The 18554-nt window shown below is 42.4% G+C and overlaps 1 protein-coding gene across 5 annotated transcripts in view; it reads right to left on the minus strand.

Moving 5' to 3' along the window:
- LOC117954186 (cadherin-2) overlaps positions 1-18554 on the minus strand; it is a 145867-nt gene extending 127313 nt beyond the window's left edge. For 3 of the 5 annotated variants that reach the window (XM_034887762.1, XM_034887759.1, XM_034887763.1), the window contains exon 1: positions 18434-18554. The gene's annotated coding sequence lies outside the window, so the exon portion shown is untranslated. Of the gene's footprint in view, positions 1-12485; positions 12720-18433 lie in introns of those variants that run through there. The other 2 variants (XM_034887761.1, XM_034887760.1) reach the window with 2 other exon arrangements.

An 18554-nucleotide genomic window follows, 5' to 3' on the forward strand; every position in this document is an offset into this window, starting at 1 on the left:
GGAAGTGGCGCTGTGGAGAGGCCTGCTTGTGAAAACAGACGCTTGTAGAGGCTTTGCTCAGGAAATCATCAAACAGCAGTTGGTAAAGGGTTTCTCTTGTTCCACAGCAGTAAAGATAGCCTGATGATGATGTGACACCAGGCTGAGCCAATGAATGTGACTTTTGGCTCTGGTTATAGATCGTCCCATTTTGTTCAACACGGCCTTCCTTTCTGCCACTGGCAGCCATCTGAATGGAGGCTTGGCATTTGAAAGGAAGCCGAGAGATTTGCTGGCGGATTAATCCTTTCATTAGGGAAAGTGAGAAGTTAATTGCGGCAACAGCTGCATCTCTCATGTTTACACGACTGACGGTTTGAACACCGTCCCTTTTAACGGAAAAAAGCAATTATCAATAAATGCATGGCAATCTTGCCATGATGAATTGAGCTCAAATTAGGCTTTCTTCTCCGCGCTGCATATTCGGGGGCTCAAACAGCCGTGTTTGCTGGCAGCGCGTGGTCTTTTCCAGAGTTGAATTGTCACACAACAAAGATAAAACACTTGACTTTCTGCGACGAAGAGTTTCCAAGGAGAGTGATCAAAGGTGAGTCATGATTTCTAGCTGATGAGGAGGAGGGGAGATGAGGAGAGAGCGCGGGGAGGCACGGAAGGAGGGAAGGAGGGTGAATAGGGCTCTGAAACTGTGCAAGCTGAGGGGAAAGAGTTGTGTTGATGTACTGTGGAACAACAACTTCAACAGAAGAAAAAGCCTGCCAGAAAACTACAAGTCCAATTAGATAGACTGGTGATTGAGAAACTGAGACAGCGGGGCTCTCTACATCCTAAATCTTCACTTAAAAAATGAGAATCAAGAGTAAGAAGACCAAAATACAAAGACAATTCAAAGAGGGGAGAAAGCCAGATGACTGAAATGAAGGGCAGTGGGGATTCCAATAGCGAGAAGGGATGGAACACAGGGATCACAGAGGTAGAGAGGAGACAGGAACTGAGATGCTGAGGAAGGCAGAGTAACATTCACCGTTCTATTTCACCGATCAATTTCCTGTCCCTTCAATAATAGATATGACGAGCACGGTGGGTTGTTATCTGTCAGGCTTGACCGACTGAAATACAATCCCCACTGGGAGCACACACACACACACAAGACTACATATAATAAACACATGCACATATGCAAGCTCTAACACAGTTAAAAGATGTCAGATTTCCACACAGACTTGAAGCATAACTTATGAGCTAACCTTGAAGCACATGGTCGCAAGAGAAGCAGAGGAATGGAATTTAAAACTGAATGGAAATTGTTTGAGTTTGCCGAGGCCTTCCACGTCATCACCGTGGTCATCCGCTGATGCACTGATGTCATTGATACTCTCATTTATCAACTGAACTTTCTGTCCATTTCACATACGGAGACATAAAGCAGCTCCCGCCGCCGCTTCTTTGCTCCCGCCCTTGTGTTGTGTCCTTTTTAATCTCTCACCCTTCATCTTTGATGGGACCTAATGTCATGTCACACGCACATTTCCGAGGCCACGCAGCACAGACGCTGGCACTTTAAACTGTGCAAGAGCGTGGTGGTGTCAATGCACGCACCCGAGCGCGCACACACACACACAAACACACACACACACACACACACACTAGCATCAGGTTACCTAACAGCTAGCGGCAGCGGCAAGCAGAAGGTGGAAGGCAGGCATGTGGAAGAAGCCTCAGCGTGACAGAGCACAACAGAAACAGGCTCTCACTTCAGCCCATATCTGTCAGGACCCCCTTGTGTCGCTTTGCACAGATGTGTCACACCAGAACACACACATACACACACACAATACACATTTGCTGTATCTCCACTGGTTCCCCTTTAGAGGTGTGGGGGATGCACTTCAGGCATGTGATGAGATTTTGTGCGTATGCGTGTGCACCTACAGATCGGAGGAGGGTCTTTCAAGTGCATGCTTTTGTCTTTGCTGACACTTGCCATATTGGGTATGTCACAGCATATCTGTGTGGATGCATGCAAAGAGAGGGTGACAAAAGTAGAACAGTGGAATATGTTATTGTTTATGGTGTTGGGACACCACATAAATAAACATGTCAGTCTGACACATTAAAAACACATCAAACACAGTCCCGAGGAAGAAGGGCAGAGCTCCTCCGTGCAGAATATGGAATCCAACAGCAGTGGGGGCACCAGGACGGTCATATTTGGCAGAAACAAATATTATTAGGCGTTCAGAAGCATTTCAACTGCACGATCGAGAACAAAAGAATTCAATTTCTATTCAGACATAAACAGTGATGCAAATTTATGAGCCAATTTTTGTGAGTCAGCTGAACGTCAGCAGAATAGTCCCCATCACCGCGTGTGAACATTGATGACCAACACTGACAAACGCTGCCACAATAAAGAAGCATCTCAAGCACATCCACTGGCAACAAGTGAGCAAAAACCTCTGTCATAAAGCACACGACAGCATGGAATTATTATGTTTAAACACAAGTGTGATTTATTGACTCGTGGATAAAGAGAAATGTCAAGCAGCTATAGGAAAAATCTATTCCTGCTATGTGCTATACTGGAGTGAATGCTTGCTAGAGGCTTTTAAATGTTATGTTATTTGTGGTTTTTAAACAGGGGAGCAACAGGAAAGCTGAATTCTACTGAAAATGACCTGCACCGCCATGCAGGTATTTTTCAATACAAATAATAATAGAGCTATAAATCAATCATCATTTATTAATGACCACACGATCGAGTTTAGTGGAATTTGCTTTTGGTACAGCATGGTGGGTATGCAGTGTCAGTATCATCAAACAGACAGATATCGACATTCCATTAGATGACAAACAGAAGAGGCATTACTGCCATGTTACCATAAGACAAAATTCACAGACAATAGTTACAAGATTGACACGGAGTTTTAAGGGTTGTGTCAAAGGTCAGGGTTGGTAAGAAGTCCTCAGTTCTTATTCCAGTGGGAGAAAAAATGTTTTTATAACGGGATGATTTGGTGAGCAGTGACATATAGCCCCTCCGGGAGGGCATCAGCTGGACCAAACTGTTATAGATGAGATGAGTATGCTCTTTATGATGGTTGTGTAAAACTGAAGCAGTGGGTTTTGTTTTACTTTGAATCTTTTAACCAAAAGCAGTCTTTGCTGGGTGTTTTTTTGGTAATGTGTTCTGTTTTGATGTTCCATTTGAGTGGGTTGCTGACGTGTGTGCCAAGCAATTTGAATGAGTCAGTGAGGGCTATGGCTCCCCCCTGAGACATGTATGGGGATTTTGGGGGAGGGGGCTGTGCAGCGGGGGAGGGGGGGGCTTATTGTAGCAGCTGAGACCTGCCCTACCACTTTTAGCAGATTGTAAATGACATTGTAACAATTTACGCCACAATTCTCCCTTTAGAAATCCTGTTGCGGCACAGCTGTGTTGGAATGCAATAGACAGACACTGACTGAATGCCCTGGTACTTAAATGCAACTAAAATGTAACAGTGAACAATCATTCTTCGACCTAAAGTCTGTTTAGATGCCTCTCCAAATGCAAAACAAAGTGCTATCACACCATAAAACGTTAAGACACATTAATAAAACAGATCCGTAGCCTGTTTTGCCGTAACCCAATGAAACAAAAAAAAAGTAATCCACAGCAATCAAGAGATCCACAAAAATAGGTTACGGTGTATCCCTACAAACGTCCCATTCACCAGCTAATTCAACGTGTTTTCTTTATTTTCCTGACTTTTTACATTGTAGATTATTACTGAAGGCATCAAAACTATAAATGAACACATGGAATTATGTACTTAACAAAAAAGTACAAATAACTAAAAACATGTCTTATTAGTTTCTTCAAAGTAGTCACCCTTTGCTCTGATTACTGCTTTGCACACTCTTGGCGTTCTCTTGATGAGCTTCAAGACTGCTGGAAAACCATTTCACCTGAAAAATGAAAATGATGGTCCAAATAAACGCAAACTGGATGGGATGGCGTGTCCCTGCAGGATGCTGTGGTAGCCATGCTGGTTCAGTAAGCCTTCAGTTTTGAATAAATCCTCAACATTGTCACCAGCAAAGCACCCCCACACCATCACACCTCCTCCTCCATGCTTCACGGTGGGAACCAGGCATGTAGAATCCATTTGGTCACCTTTTCTCCACTACGCAAAGACACAGCGGTTGAAACAAAGATCTCAAACTTGGATTCATCAGACCAAAGCACACATGTCCACTGGTCTAATGTCCATTCCTTGTGTTTCTTGGCCCAAACAAATCTCTTCTGCGTGTTGCCTTTCCTTGGCAGTGGTTTCCTAGCTGCTATTCGACCATGACGGCCTCTTTTGCGTAGTCTCCTCTTAACAGTTGTTCTAGAGATGTGTTGCTGCTAGAACTCTGTGATGTATTCATCATGTCATTTACTTAGCTGATTGGTTCTTGACAAAATATCAAGAGTTGTCCAATAGTGCTGTCGGCTGTGTATAAACCTGACTTCTGCACAACACAACTGATGGTCCCAACCCCATTAATAAGGCAAGATATTCCACCAATTAACCCAGACAAGGCACACCTGTGAAGTGAAAACCATTTCAGGTGACTACTTCATGAAGCTCATTAAGAGAACGCCAAGGGTTTGAAGCGCTGTCAACAAAGCAAAGGCTGGCTACTTTAAAGAAACTAGAATATATCAATTATTTCACACTTTTTTTGTTAAGTACATAATTCCACATGTGTTCAATCATAGTTTTGATGCCTTCAGTGATAATCTACAATGTAAATAGTCATGAAGACAAAGGAAACGCATTGAATGAGAAGGTGGTTCCAAACTTTTGGCCTGTACAAGTCCAAATCTACACAAAAAGCTCACGGCAATTTTATATGCATGGCATTCAAGCAACCTTTATTGCGCTATAGGCATTAACAAAGATTGTCCTCTACAATGCTTTTTTAAATTGAGGAGAGAGGCAAAAATCAAGGGTAAGTATATACCTTTTAGATATTCCCAAATGCAATTTGCATAGTTTGACCTTTGCAACAAGATTAAATATATAATTGGTGTCCACTGTGTGGTCATACATAGTCAACCCCTCTCCAGACAGAAAAAGATCTGTCAGTGTGTATTAAGTATTAATTCCACTGATGGTGGCACTGAGTAATAACATTGATATTCCGCTGTTTTGCATAGCAACATTAACCTTGAATGCCCTGTACACCAACACAGGTGTTTTCACTCATGGTGACTGATTACATTCAGAGTTGTGGCGCGTTCATGGACGCCAGAAAAACTCTTTTCCGAGTGGAAACATCACCCTTCACGTCCCTTCCTGTGGGAATCAGAAGTGCTAACCGAGTTTCCCAGTTGGTGACGCGTTGTTGACAACTGATGTTTGATTGAGGCCACTTTGGTTCCCTAAATATATTTAAGTGACAATAAAGAAGAAGAAAATAAACCAAGAAACATACAGACATAACATGTTTCAAATTATTCATTAATAGGCCTATGTATAAAAAAAACACCTTATCCGTGTTCTTTCCCATTCGTTGTCCTAAAGACAACACAAACAAACACCTGTCAATGTCCTGTTTGTTGCTCGCATAAGAAAACAGCAGCAAATCTTTGTTATTGTGGCCTCCATGTTTTCACACACTAGGCTACGCCCAACAGGTGGTGGCAGTCTTGCAACAAGTAATGCCAAACGGCAATATAATTTAAGAACACGCATGACTGAATGCCCTGGTACTTAAATGCAACTAAAATGTAACGGTGAACAATCATTCTTCGACCTAAAGTCTTCAGCGTTCACGTGAACGCTGGCAGTTGGAAAAACAACATAATCACAGGGGCGGTCCCTGATATTCCCAGGTGGCATGAACGCAGCATTAGACAAAGCTCTGCAGGAAGATTGCTGAGGTCACCAAACTTAATTTCCTGAATGTCTTAAAGGTGAAAGAGAGGCAGAGAGATGTCAATCAACCCTGTGTAAAGCCACACTAAACATCTGCCCATAAGCTGCCAATGGCAGGAGATATTACCCTGGATATCAGAGTAAATTACTTTGAATTTAGCCTGACATTGTATTTATGTCAGCAAATTTCTTGTTGGTAGTGAGGGTTATTTTTCATTTTATCTAGCTTTAACCCATCAGTGGAAAGTGTTGTTATTTAACTTTAACAATTTTTCATTAATGTAGCCACCAGGAGGATGTTCCCATTTTTACTAAACTGGTTGGTCAACAGTTTTTCCAATCCACAGCAACATGTGGATAGACACCGAAGCTATTTGTATCGCTGAACAAATCTAAAACATGGGTGGCAATTCAGAAGTCTGGAACCAGGCTAGGTAGATGATTGCATTCATTCTTAAACCTAAAGGGAGACCAAGGTGTAATCTGCCAATTAATTGGAAACACATGTGTGGGTTTACAGTGTATGAGGGGCTCTAATGTAGGTGTGCCTGCATTTTCAGTTGTATAAATAAATAGTCTGTTTCGTTTTTGTTTTAAATTTTGTTTTTAGGGACAGCACTACAGTTCAAACTCAGCCTCCGTTATTACTGGATCATTGTGTTTGTGTGTCTGTGCTTGCTTGTCCTCACCCAGCAATAGACTGGCACCCTGCCCGGGATGTTTTCTACCTTCTGCCCAGTGCATGCTGGGATAGGCATTGGGGAACTCATAGGCTGTGTTCAAAACCGTTCCCTATCACGGCAATAATGCACTATATAGTGTGTTCGCCATTTTGTAGTGTTGTTTGAATTCTCTGCGGCTAATTTCATTTACTATATAGTCCACTATAAAATACAGTGGAAATGTAACAAGATATACAGTATACAACATTTTACTCTCACCCTGGGTGTTTCAGGGACGTATTAGAAGTATTTTTGTTTCGGTTTGTTTACATGATGCTGGGCGCGTCCGTCTCTCTCACACAAACTAAGAGAGCATCTCCTGACTCAAGTCACACAACAATGTGTTTTCAGTCAGTGTCCAAAATCTCGTTTGGTCATCCCTATATAGTTCACCATTCAATAAACACTATATAGAGAAAAGTGAGTGAGTGAATGAGGAAACGGTTTTGAACACAGCTATAGTCTCGTTTTGCCAGACCAGCCACATGCTGCGAAGCGGAGGGGGGGTCTGGCTAGGCATATTGGCATTCTTTTAAACCAATCACAATCATCTTGGGTGGTGCTAAGCGCCGGACGGAGACGCTGCAAAATAGTTAGAAAACTCAGATTAAACAGGCAGTCTAGCTAGCTGTCTCAATCTAACATGCAGATATCTGAGGAGCAGTTAACCATAGTCCTCATAAATCCACCGGAGTTCAAAATTCCAACAAAAAAGAAGGAAAGGAAACTTAAATCTGCAAAAATACATTGCATCCAGTAGAATACAATGTGAAAAAATAAATAAATCCGTAGTTCATTACTAGAAACTTTCAACTCTCTTTCATGCACCATTTCCATTTTTTAGACCAACATTACTCAGGGTTTTATTAATAGTCTTGCAGTATGTATAAAAATAGCTGGAATCAGTGTACAGAAACAATATGCTGGGGGAAAAAAATGTATTATGATAATAAAAAGTATCAAGGCATTTCTAGGCCAAGAGAGGAAAACTGCTTCCCAAGAATGGAGCATGACTCCCCAGTGAGCCGCTCACTCTGTGTGAAGCAGCCCTCTACTTCCAAAACGAAAAAGAATAATAGTCCACTTGAAGAAGGATGAGTGACAAGACTGTAAAGAACAAACAACCTTTCTGGCTAACACCATGTCCAATGCAACAAGGAACAGATTCTCCATCCAAAGCATGCTCTGTCAAGTGCCACACATGAATCCCGCATTGTAGCGCTGTGAAGTCCCTGCCATGTAGGCCAAGCCAAAACAAATGTGATGTCAATGCAATAATAAACGAGCATTGTGTTTGAGTGCAACCATGATAATTAGTCTCAAGACAGTATGTTAGTAGAGAGAAGGCTCATAAAATATAGAGGCCATTTGGCGTGCACTCAAGAACAAATCTGTATTCTAAGAGCGTGGGCTGTTACACTAATGTTCTACATAGTTTAAATTTGGCAGAGGCACAGTCAGAAAACTTTGTTGGGGGGGGGAAAGATGCTGACGGTTCCAGGCAGCAAACCAGAAAGATTACTGAGTCAGCGCATGTATGTAGATGTGTGCACCCGTTTCCAGACAGACATAACACACATGCCACACACTCCACTCCCTAAAAAAAATAACAGTTTTGTTGACTCGATTGCCCGCAGGACCGCACGCATTAACATTGAAGGTTTCTGACAAAATTGGGGTCGCCGCTGAACAGCGCAGCAACTCAAGGTCAGGCAGATGATAATGATGTTTATGAAGTCTAAATCCGCAAAATAAGATTCTCTCTGTATCTTCCCAAGTGCCTATACTGCCGAGCAAGCCTCCATTGTGACCAAGCGTGAAAGGTCTGGTACGCAATCTCGGCTGGAACCCGCTTCACATTGTGTGGTGGAGCTGAGGACGGAGGCTGAGAAAAGCACACAAACCTGAGAATCAGGGAGCTCCTGGTGAAGCATGTGCTAGTAGCGGGCAGGCATGTACAAGAGATCTACAGTTTCATGCAGTGAATCATAAGATTATTGTCCCAACCCCTCCAGTGTGAGCAGGGGATGCAGTGACATTTTGACAACACTAATCACCTCATTCTGAACCTGTTCTGTTTGCTTAGGAAAGCGGAGAAGTCTCCTGTGGCTGAGCCCTAGGAAAACATTGCGGTAAAAGTTATAGGCGCAGCAAAGGCCTGTTGGGAGGTCCAAAAGCTCTAGGTGGGCTCTTTGGTTCAAGATGCTAGCTGCCTGATCAAATTGTTAGATGGTATGTTTTCACAGCTTCAGCTCAGACAACACCCTGTCCTGCCATGACACCCCCTTCTGAGAAACGGCTAATATATCTTGGCCATCTCCTGAAGAACTGGCAAATAAAGAATAAAGAGAGACTTTGTGTTGCTTTGAAAGTTTAAGGCTGTTTTCCTGCTCTTGTCTTTTCATTTCGGTAGCATTAATTATGCATATAAAATGAGACTTTTTGATTAAAGCATCAAAAACATAGCAGCATGGATTTTTTTGGAAGGGAAACTTGCCCGGCTTAATTGAAGTGTGCTTTAATAGCAATCAAACGCAAAGAAATCAGTGATAATAAGACTTGACTGGTGCTGCAAGCACACACAGCTGGGCTGCCATACTTACAGTCACTGAAATGTACATGAAGCAGATATCACTGTAGATAATAACAGGAATAAAGATAAACACACATAAGCAGTGAATTACACATACAACTATTGCAAAGCAGCCATGTGCATCAGAGTATGACTGGGACTGACCACTATTACCACAAAAATGCTCTTCCACACTCTCACTCAAATACACACACAGGCTAAGCCTGAACCCCAAAGTAATGCTACACACCCAATTACAATCACATTCTGTGCCCAGTGCTCCTCTGGGCCAAGGTATCGATGATTCATTTTGCCTTTTATCAAAGAAACAGGAGTGCCATTAAAAAGAGATCAGTCAGCCACTAGGCTTGAGAAGTCTGCTTCTAATTGGCCATTCATCAAAAAGCCTTCTCAAGTAGATCACAGCGCTGAAATATCACGCATGATAACTGAACCAAACTACTTTAATTACAGTACCCATGCTCTGGAGCTCGCACAGATCCACCCACACCTGGACACGATGTTGTGATAACAGTCAGAAAAGCAGCTTGCTCTAATACATAACAGGAAGGAGTGCTTTACCCAAAACTAAAAATCATGGTATTTATCAATGTAATTTAACACTGGAATAAGCACAAACAAACGTTCCCTTTGGCTCTTAAAGCTCTTTTTAGCTTTAAAAAAAACCTCCCTGAGGTGGTGCCATTTCATATGCTCAATATCATCAGTCAAGGCTTAAAAAGTTGCTTTCAGCCATTTCTTTTTACAGCATGTCCAGCATATTTTAAAGGAGACAGAGCATTGGTTTTAAAGGTATTGTAATCACTGTCTCTTGGTTGCCTTTGTTCAACTAAGCAGCCATCAGGACACACACAGATGAAGCATTTGGAGCTCCATTTCTCTTCTCTCACCACGTGCAGGGAATTCTCCCTTTCATCCATTTCCTGATGCACTCTAACTAGACAGTTTTCGGTCATGTCCCAGAATTGTGCGTGCTAGCTATCTTGTATCTGTCTGTCTCACACACACACACACACACACACACACACACACACACACACACACACACACACACAGCTGCACATCCGCTGACAATTCATCCATCTTTGAATCTCTCATTTTCTGGTTTGAGAATTTTGGTGCTTTTTTCCCCTTCTGAGCTGCTGGATCAGCTGGGGCCGGGTTCATTACTAAGCAGTTGCCCAGAGGCCAAGAAACAGAGAGACAACAGTTATTAGCGCGGTTACTGAGAAACTACAGGGTTAAGACGGGCATAAAAAGAGCCACATGTGAGGTCGTTTGCATGTGTGCACAAACTCATACACTTATTTGCGGCATTTCCTTTAGGCGCAGGACTGATGAGGAAGGAATCTTCAAAGTAACAGAGTGAAACCCAGATGGTGTTTGATGTGTGGATAATGATTTAGGTAAGGCAACGCAACACTTTCCACACATTCACTCAATAGAAGCTTGAAACTGCCAGAAATTGAGATCTTTACAAGCCATGGGAAATGTAGCTCTGAAGTCTTGGATGCACAGACTGTTCCTAAACCAGCCTGTCTGTGTAACTTCTTTTCAGACATCAAGCAGCAAGAACCATACAGAATAAGAGGTGCAACTTGTGGGAATCAAACTCCTGCCCTTGCCAACTCTTGGGCATGCAAGTCCCTGTACAGAAGCTCAGGGTTACGCACTGCAGCTATCAGTCCATCATTGTCATACAGTAATTTAGTATGTAATGTGCCTCTAATTCCCTAAGAGGCTGAGAAACAGACACACTGTCTACACGGAGCATGCTAAGCCCAGTCAGTGTCCTGTAGGACCGGCTATTTAACACAGAAATAAGCCAATTATCTTCATGGAGTAGGCAAATTTACAATAGGATTTACTCAATTCCTACAGGACTCCTATGTCAGGGGTAGCAGCTTATACTATAGGTGTCTTTCTGTCATGGCCACACACACACACACACACACACACAAACAAACAAACACACACACGTCAGCTGATAGATGCAGATGCATATTACCACCAGCCCAAGCAAACACCTACACAGTCACTCCTACCTTTCCCAGTATTACTGTCAGCCTTGGTAAAGATGAGCCGAAAAAGGAGCTACTATCTCCACATGAAAATTCAATTCAAAAGCAATTGTTCAGGGGACAAGAATTGTTAATTTCCTCAGTATGATAAATTTAATTCCAATATGCTGGTTACAGTCATTGACACCTTTTGTTGCAAAGCTTATTAAAGCTTTCCTAAATTGTGTTAAACCATGGTGAAATTATTTAAGCAGCTACAGTTACTGCCTCCAATTTCATGTGTGCTTATGAATTGAGAAATAGGGGCAGAAATGGAAAGCCAATGAAAGTTGTCAATTTGAAAACTGCTTTTCCATCCCGTTTTAAAGACTTGCACCAAAAACTAATCAGTGGAAAATCGTATTTAACATTGAATATTATGATTTCAGATGACATTTACTAAAGGGCTAATTGTAGCCTCCTTCCATTTCAGTGCAACTAAGTGAGATTTGACTCCTCTTATGGATTCCACCTTCATTATCCTTGTACATGTAAGTAATGCAAGCTGGGCTGTGGGACTGATGTGTCTGTCCTTTGATCTGTTCTCTACTTGACACCTTGGTCCTCCCACCACCATGAATCATGATTTAAAGGTAAGTTATGAGCAAGCAAATTTCCTGGGCAGATTTCCACACAGAAATCAAACAAACTTTGAAGAGCAAAACTTTGAGCCCAAAGTTTGTATCTGATTGCATCTGCTGTCCGAATGTAGAAGAGAGTAGGTCAATAAGTGATGTACTATGCATTGCGCATTGGTTACATTCCTTCTACTGAGCAGATAAGGTGAAATAAGTGCATCACAAGCTGTTTTGAAATTCCAAAATGGTCTTATGAATGATTTCTAAGCAGTGTTTGGGCAAGTTATTCGAAAAAAATGTAATCAATGCATACATTTTTACTTATTGACAAAGTACTCACATTTCTTAAAAGCAAAATAAATGTGTTAAATAAATGCGTTACATTACTCATTGCATGACTTTCACTATCAAAGGTGCCTTTAAACAACTCGAAAGCTGCCACATCCTCAAATGTTGAAACTATAGCAGCTAGCTAACAAGCTAACTTTATGCTTAGCTGCGGAGACTGGCCGCAGGCAGCGCTAAGCTGCTAAACTAAAATAAGCTATCTGAAGGTTAGCCAGCTAAATGTAGGGGAAACTACGGGCGGCTAAGAAGACGTAACATGTCGGAAAAAGACTTACCATGCAGGAGGGACATTTCTCCTCTTATTGTAGAAGCTAACCGCCTCCTCATGCTGCACGCTGCTACGCAAGCTAACGCGCCTCACAGCAGCCAGTCCTCTGACCGCACACGGAAGACATAACTCCCTTCCACCAAACTCCCTGAGACACGGCAAAGATCACCCACACTGTCAACGTATTGGAACGTTACTTGGATTAGTAAATGTAATGTAGTTCTCAAATTTGAAATTGTCATACCTTATGAAAACAGTAATCACATCACTGTTACAAGTAAGTATTGCATTGCTGCCCAACACTGGTTTTAAGGTCGTTCTTTGCTGCTGATTCAGTGACCCTGGAAATCCTACAATTTACATGTTGTTCAATAGACTACATACACTTAATATTTCTGGACCTCACATGTGCAAACATAGAAAACTCCTTTCAATATTATGGAATGGCGTTTTATTCAATAAAATATTAAATACATAAATAAATTAATAAATATATGAATAAATAAATAGCCTTTGAAATACATCATGAAATAAATAAATGAGACAATAAATAAATAATTAAATAATAGTAAATCTTCAGATAAAATTAAAAAAATGAATCAATATAATAAAAGGTTTTACTTTTAATTATTTCATGGTACTTTTATTTCATAAGTCCACATTTATTTATTTTTGTGGACTTTTATTTCCTAATGCCACATTTATTGATTTCCCTCTGTGTTTATTTCCAGTTCTTATATGCAAACCAGGGGGCGTGGCTAAATGTGTATTTATGAACTAAAAGTACCATGAAAGTAACACCTCATATATATGTCTATATATATGTATCATTATTTATGTATTTATTGCCTCATTTATTTATTTATTGATGTATTTTAAAGGCATATTTATTTCATGTATTCATGTGTTCATTAATTTATTTATTTATTTGAATTTGTAATGATTTGAATCGAATAAAACAGAAATCCATATTCAATAAGGTTTGACAGAAATATAATGAAATGCTCAATATCATTATCCAGCACTTGATTTCTAACTCAAATTCTACTTTACATAAGAAATAGGTGGAGAAAAGAGCAAGTCTTTAACCAACAGTCATTTAAGCTTTCTTGTTCTGTCAGTGTCTCTCTTGCCTTCTCCCTACGTCATTTCTACACAGCAGGGTATAAATGTAAATACACAGACAACACACTCACCGACACACACAATCAGCCTGGAGCAGCCTGCTGTCTTTCTGCACAAAAATGTCTCCAGTGTTGTGAGCTTCTGTACATATTTTAACTAGAGTCCTGCTTCAACCCACCCATCCAAACAGCCACCCACCACGAGCTGGGAGTTGCCTCCACCAACCTTACATCCCATTCAGTCCACTATGGCAATAATACGGACCCCCTGCTGACAGTAATACAGACCCCCGGCTGACAGCAGAAAGAGAATGTGCCTCTATACTTTCAACTCTTGTTGAAGAGAGAAAATTGAGGCAAATCTGAATAGCATGTACAATTTCTAGACAGTTTGAAGACAAGGACCTATGAGTTTCCTGTGTGTGTGTGTGTGTGTGTGTGTGTGTGTGTGTGTGTGTGTGTGTATGTGTGTAAGAGGGGGGATGTGTCTTCTCTTAAATAAGTGCTTGCATACGTGCATCTCCACCTGTCTGCATTGTGTACGTGCATGTGAATAAACAGCGATGTTGGTCTGAGAACAAGAGACCGTGACAGACTCTGCAGCACCGACCCACATGCCTCTACAGGGAAAAAAACTGCACTGCAAGACATAACCATTTCCTAGCCCCCCCCCCCCCCTCACCTCCCTTCCACCCATAACCACCAGGGAGAGAATGGCTCCATGTCTCAACACTGCACTGCTCTTGCTGGGGTCTGCCTGTCCTGCTCTAACCTCAGTCTAGGGACGCAAGGGACACAGAGCTGAGTCTGGGGATATTGGGGAGACGGCACTGCATCGGGGGGGGGGCGATTGGGACAAGCGTGAAGGATGTTCAAGCGAATTCACACACTTCTCCTGGGAGATGCGTGCTGCAGAACCCACTGCAAATTATAAGTCTTAAAAAGTCAGCATGGGCAATCATGTGTCTTCATCTCCTTTGATGGGCGATCACCATCAAAGGGCACTGATGGAAGGTCTAGTACATCACCCTTTACATCTATCTGGAGTTTGAAGGGAGCATCACATATGGATGAAACATTTCACGTCAGTCTTGAGTAGATAATTAGAGATGATATAGTTGAGATTCAGTTCCTGCACAAAGTTACTGTGTGACTCCAAGAGACTGACACCCAGGGAAAAGTACTCTGCCAAAGGTTTGATACAGCTCATTCCATTTTCCATTGTCTGGAAAAGCAAGTTGAGAGGAGTACAAGCAGGATCTTAAGCAACGTTAGATCGTGAAAGCTCCTCGTACCCTTTCCCGTTGAAACAATAGGAAAGGGAATCCTGCCATTACATTATCTCTGTGTGAGAGAGCCCTAGGGAATCTTCATGTCTTGAGCACTAAGCGTTTATTTCCTTGTTCTCCACGAGGATCCCTGGGAGGCCATGTTGTCTGATTGATTTCACTGAGGTGTCAGCCAATGAATGGTACACGTCCGTCGACTGCCACACACACTTTCAGAAAAGGAAAGCCCCCAAGGGTGCACATCTCAAGGAGTCTCCCATTCTCATTAGGAGGGAATCAAAAGGAAATAAAGGCTCACTGATTTACCATGTTCCCTGTGTGTGTTTCCCATAATTGGGGCTGCATACAAAGCCATTGTTCCTCGTTATAGAAGGGTGATCAGCATGTTTAGAAGCGTCTCTAACATTTTTAAGGGCACGCCATTTATGAAGTTTGATTGAGTCTTTAAAGAAAGACAGCCAGTGGAGTCTCTGAAACATAATTAGTAAGTAATCTGTCTTTCTGGCAAAACTTTACAAGGCAGGAGAGGCAACAAGGTTATGTAACATTGGTGGGGAAAGATGGTTAAAGAAAATCTTCATTCAAGACCTGAATTTAAATTCCTTTCCCTGCATCTTCGACTCTCTAGTTTCTTTCTTGAACACACATACACCTTTTTTGTTTGTCCTTGGTTCTTTTTTTTCTTGTAGTCTGCCAGTGTTTTTTCATCCTCCCTCTTTCAGTATCCCACCATCTATCACAAACGTCTTGCTTATCATCAGCAGCCATAAGACACTGTAATGTCTGTGAATGGGATGCAGTGTGTCCCTCACTTGTCACAACTGCAGCACCTTTCTTCTATTCTTCTGGCACTTTTATCGCCAGAATAAGTCCCTGACTAAGTGCAACCTGTCTGGTTTTCACCAACACCCCATCCCCACCCCTTTCTTTTCCTGTCTATTGCTTCATATCCACTGCAAGGTTCGGCTCAACTCCAACCCACTTTTGGTACCAGGACATTTTTCTCTATTTCATTTTCCACTGCGGATGGTATCCCCTTGGTAAAGTTGGGATTTTCCGCTGATCGCCATCACATGAAACTGCCGTGACATCATTTTCAACGTGACACTCACTGAATCTTTCCATCCGTCAACTGTATGGCATAGTGTCTTTAATGTATGCCTTGGTTTTGGGTGCTGCCATTTTTCAAAATCTGGGTCTAGTGCATACAAAAATTGTTCTTGCTGTCTACAGTAGCTTGGCTATTATGAAAATGGCGGGTGTGTGCAAGATGTCCCGTGTCGCGCAAGTGATGATTCTCTCTGACCAGTCAGTGGTCTCCATCCATCCATCCATCTTCGACCGCTTATCCGGTATCGGGTCGCGTGGTCTGCAGTGCTTTAACTCCACCTTCTAGTATCGGTTCAGCACGCTTGGAACCTCGACCGAGGTGGTAACAAAGGTGGATGGTACCGGGTACAAGGTACTATCCACAACTTTTGGTAATGGAAAACAGAAAAAGAGAGTCGAGTAAAGCAGTGCCATACCATGCAGTGGAAATGCGGCAGATATTCCTCCTACTCTCAACTCATGTTCCAGTCTTTCTTCTAATCTCTCCTCATGTTCTGCCCCACCTCTACCCCTGTCCACCTTTCATCTACTCCCCCTTTCTCCATCTAACTACCCCTCCTCTCCTCCCTTGATGTCTCCTAACCTCTCCTCTCCCTCTTCTCCCTCTGCCCTCCTTCACTTCCCCCTAACACAGCCCCCATCCGGGTAAAAATGCAAGGGATATCTGGTGTAAACAATTGCTAACTGAATCCTGACACACAGATTGCTGCGCTCTCTCTCTCTTAACAACATTAGAAGAGGAGAGAGCGTGTGTCCAATCACTAGTCTCCCTCGTCCTGTTTTCTCCAACAACAGAAACAAGAGTCCTGCGATGCTACAGCTGGTTCTGAGAAAATTGCAGGAAAGTGCTCATGCAATCAAAGATACAAACAGGGAAAGATACTCAGAGATAAACATATGCACTTATACACACATATTGTACCAGACACACAAATATAGTCTTGGTGTTCACACACACTGAACTGATTGTAACCATTTTCCCTGTTGGGACAGTGATGTAAAATACATATGCTTTATCATAAATAAACATGCCTCAGCCTGATCAGAGCCATTAAGCGTGTGTGGGAGTGATTTGTGTATCCCATTAGTTGTATATGCTCAGCAAGGAGCTAGAAGAGCACAGGTTTACCACTTGAGAATTGACCCAGCTGCAAAGATGACTGTATCAACGGCTCACCATGCTCTCTACATCATCAAGAAATTATATATAGATATGGAAGACCCACTTTTCTTGCTCTTACAAAAATATACTACCCAGCAGACTGCAATAATCGATGTAACCTGGGAAGGCAAGTCGTACATCAAAGCAAATGTCTTTCCCAGATGCTTACTGCTTTACACATACAAAAACAGTATTACTATTTGTGCACACCGTGAAAAAAGAAGCATTTTGCACAAGCGCATCACCGACAACGCCTGGATGTTAAGCCAAATACTTATTATCGCCGACTTATATAGTCGCGTAAAAAATGGATGCAATTAAGCCGGGTTTTTGGAGCGACTCGGAGCCGATCAACCTCATTAGAGACGCGCTGAACCAGGGAGAACTTGCGCATACGGACGGCGAGCAGGTAAAATATTTGCCCCGGCGTGTCGATGCTCGGTGGCAGTCTGGCAGACGTCGGTCCCAGCCGTCCTTCGGTAACGGATTCTTGCAGGCAGACAGAAGTGCGCACACGCGCGCAGCCTGTCAGGAATCGGCTCGCACGCGTAAAAACATTGCGCCGGTCCAATTTGCACAAAAAGTGACAGCCCCTTCTCCTCACCTTGTGATCGGGAGAAAACATGGACTAAAAATCTGGCAGAATCGATAAATGGATCAATAAGATAATCAATCAAAGTATACAACAGTTATGGCGCTGGCATTCCCCCACATAAAAACACATACGAGTGTGCGCCAGCGGACAGGTCCTCAATATCTCTGACCAAGGGCTCCCAATTAGGACTGCTCAATGTCGTCCACTATGAAACTGATCCCGCTGTCATATTGCTTATAATTAAAATTCACAGCTAGTTTCAAATGAAGCTGTAAGGGATATACTTTTATGACGACAAAAATCCTGCAAAACGCTTCGGGCTCTCGCAAAGACGCACGGAGTGAGAATAAACCAGTGAGAATAAACCTACCACATGCATCGATTTCACTGAAACAATTATAGGCAACCACAAATTGATGTTGAAGTATTTCAAGTGTCACGTTCCGTATCTCAATTTAGAATGTGAGCTCTGGTGAATGTCAAGCAGCGGTGCCAAAGAGCAGACAGGCAGAGAGAAACGCAATTCCCAAATAGCCTATCAAGCGAGGGGAAACTAGGTCTGATCTTCAGTCAGCCTGCCCGCCACACAAAAAATAAAATAAAAATAAATAAAAAATCACACACGCTCACAATGACAGGATTATCTGGTCTCAGTCAAACTGATTGTGTATTTACCTCTGAATGTGGGATCTCGGTGTGATTGTCTCAAGTTTCTTCGTCCGTCGCCCGCTCAGCCCGTCAGCCGGTCACAAAACTGAGTCCAAGAAGGACAAACGCTGTTATCGCGTCTCTCTCT

The sequence above is a fragment of the Etheostoma cragini genome, chromosome 12, assembly GCF_013103735.1.
Source record: "Etheostoma cragini isolate CJK2018 chromosome 12, CSU_Ecrag_1.0, whole genome shotgun sequence".
NCBI lineage: Eukaryota > Metazoa > Chordata > Actinopteri > Perciformes > Percidae > Etheostoma > Etheostoma cragini.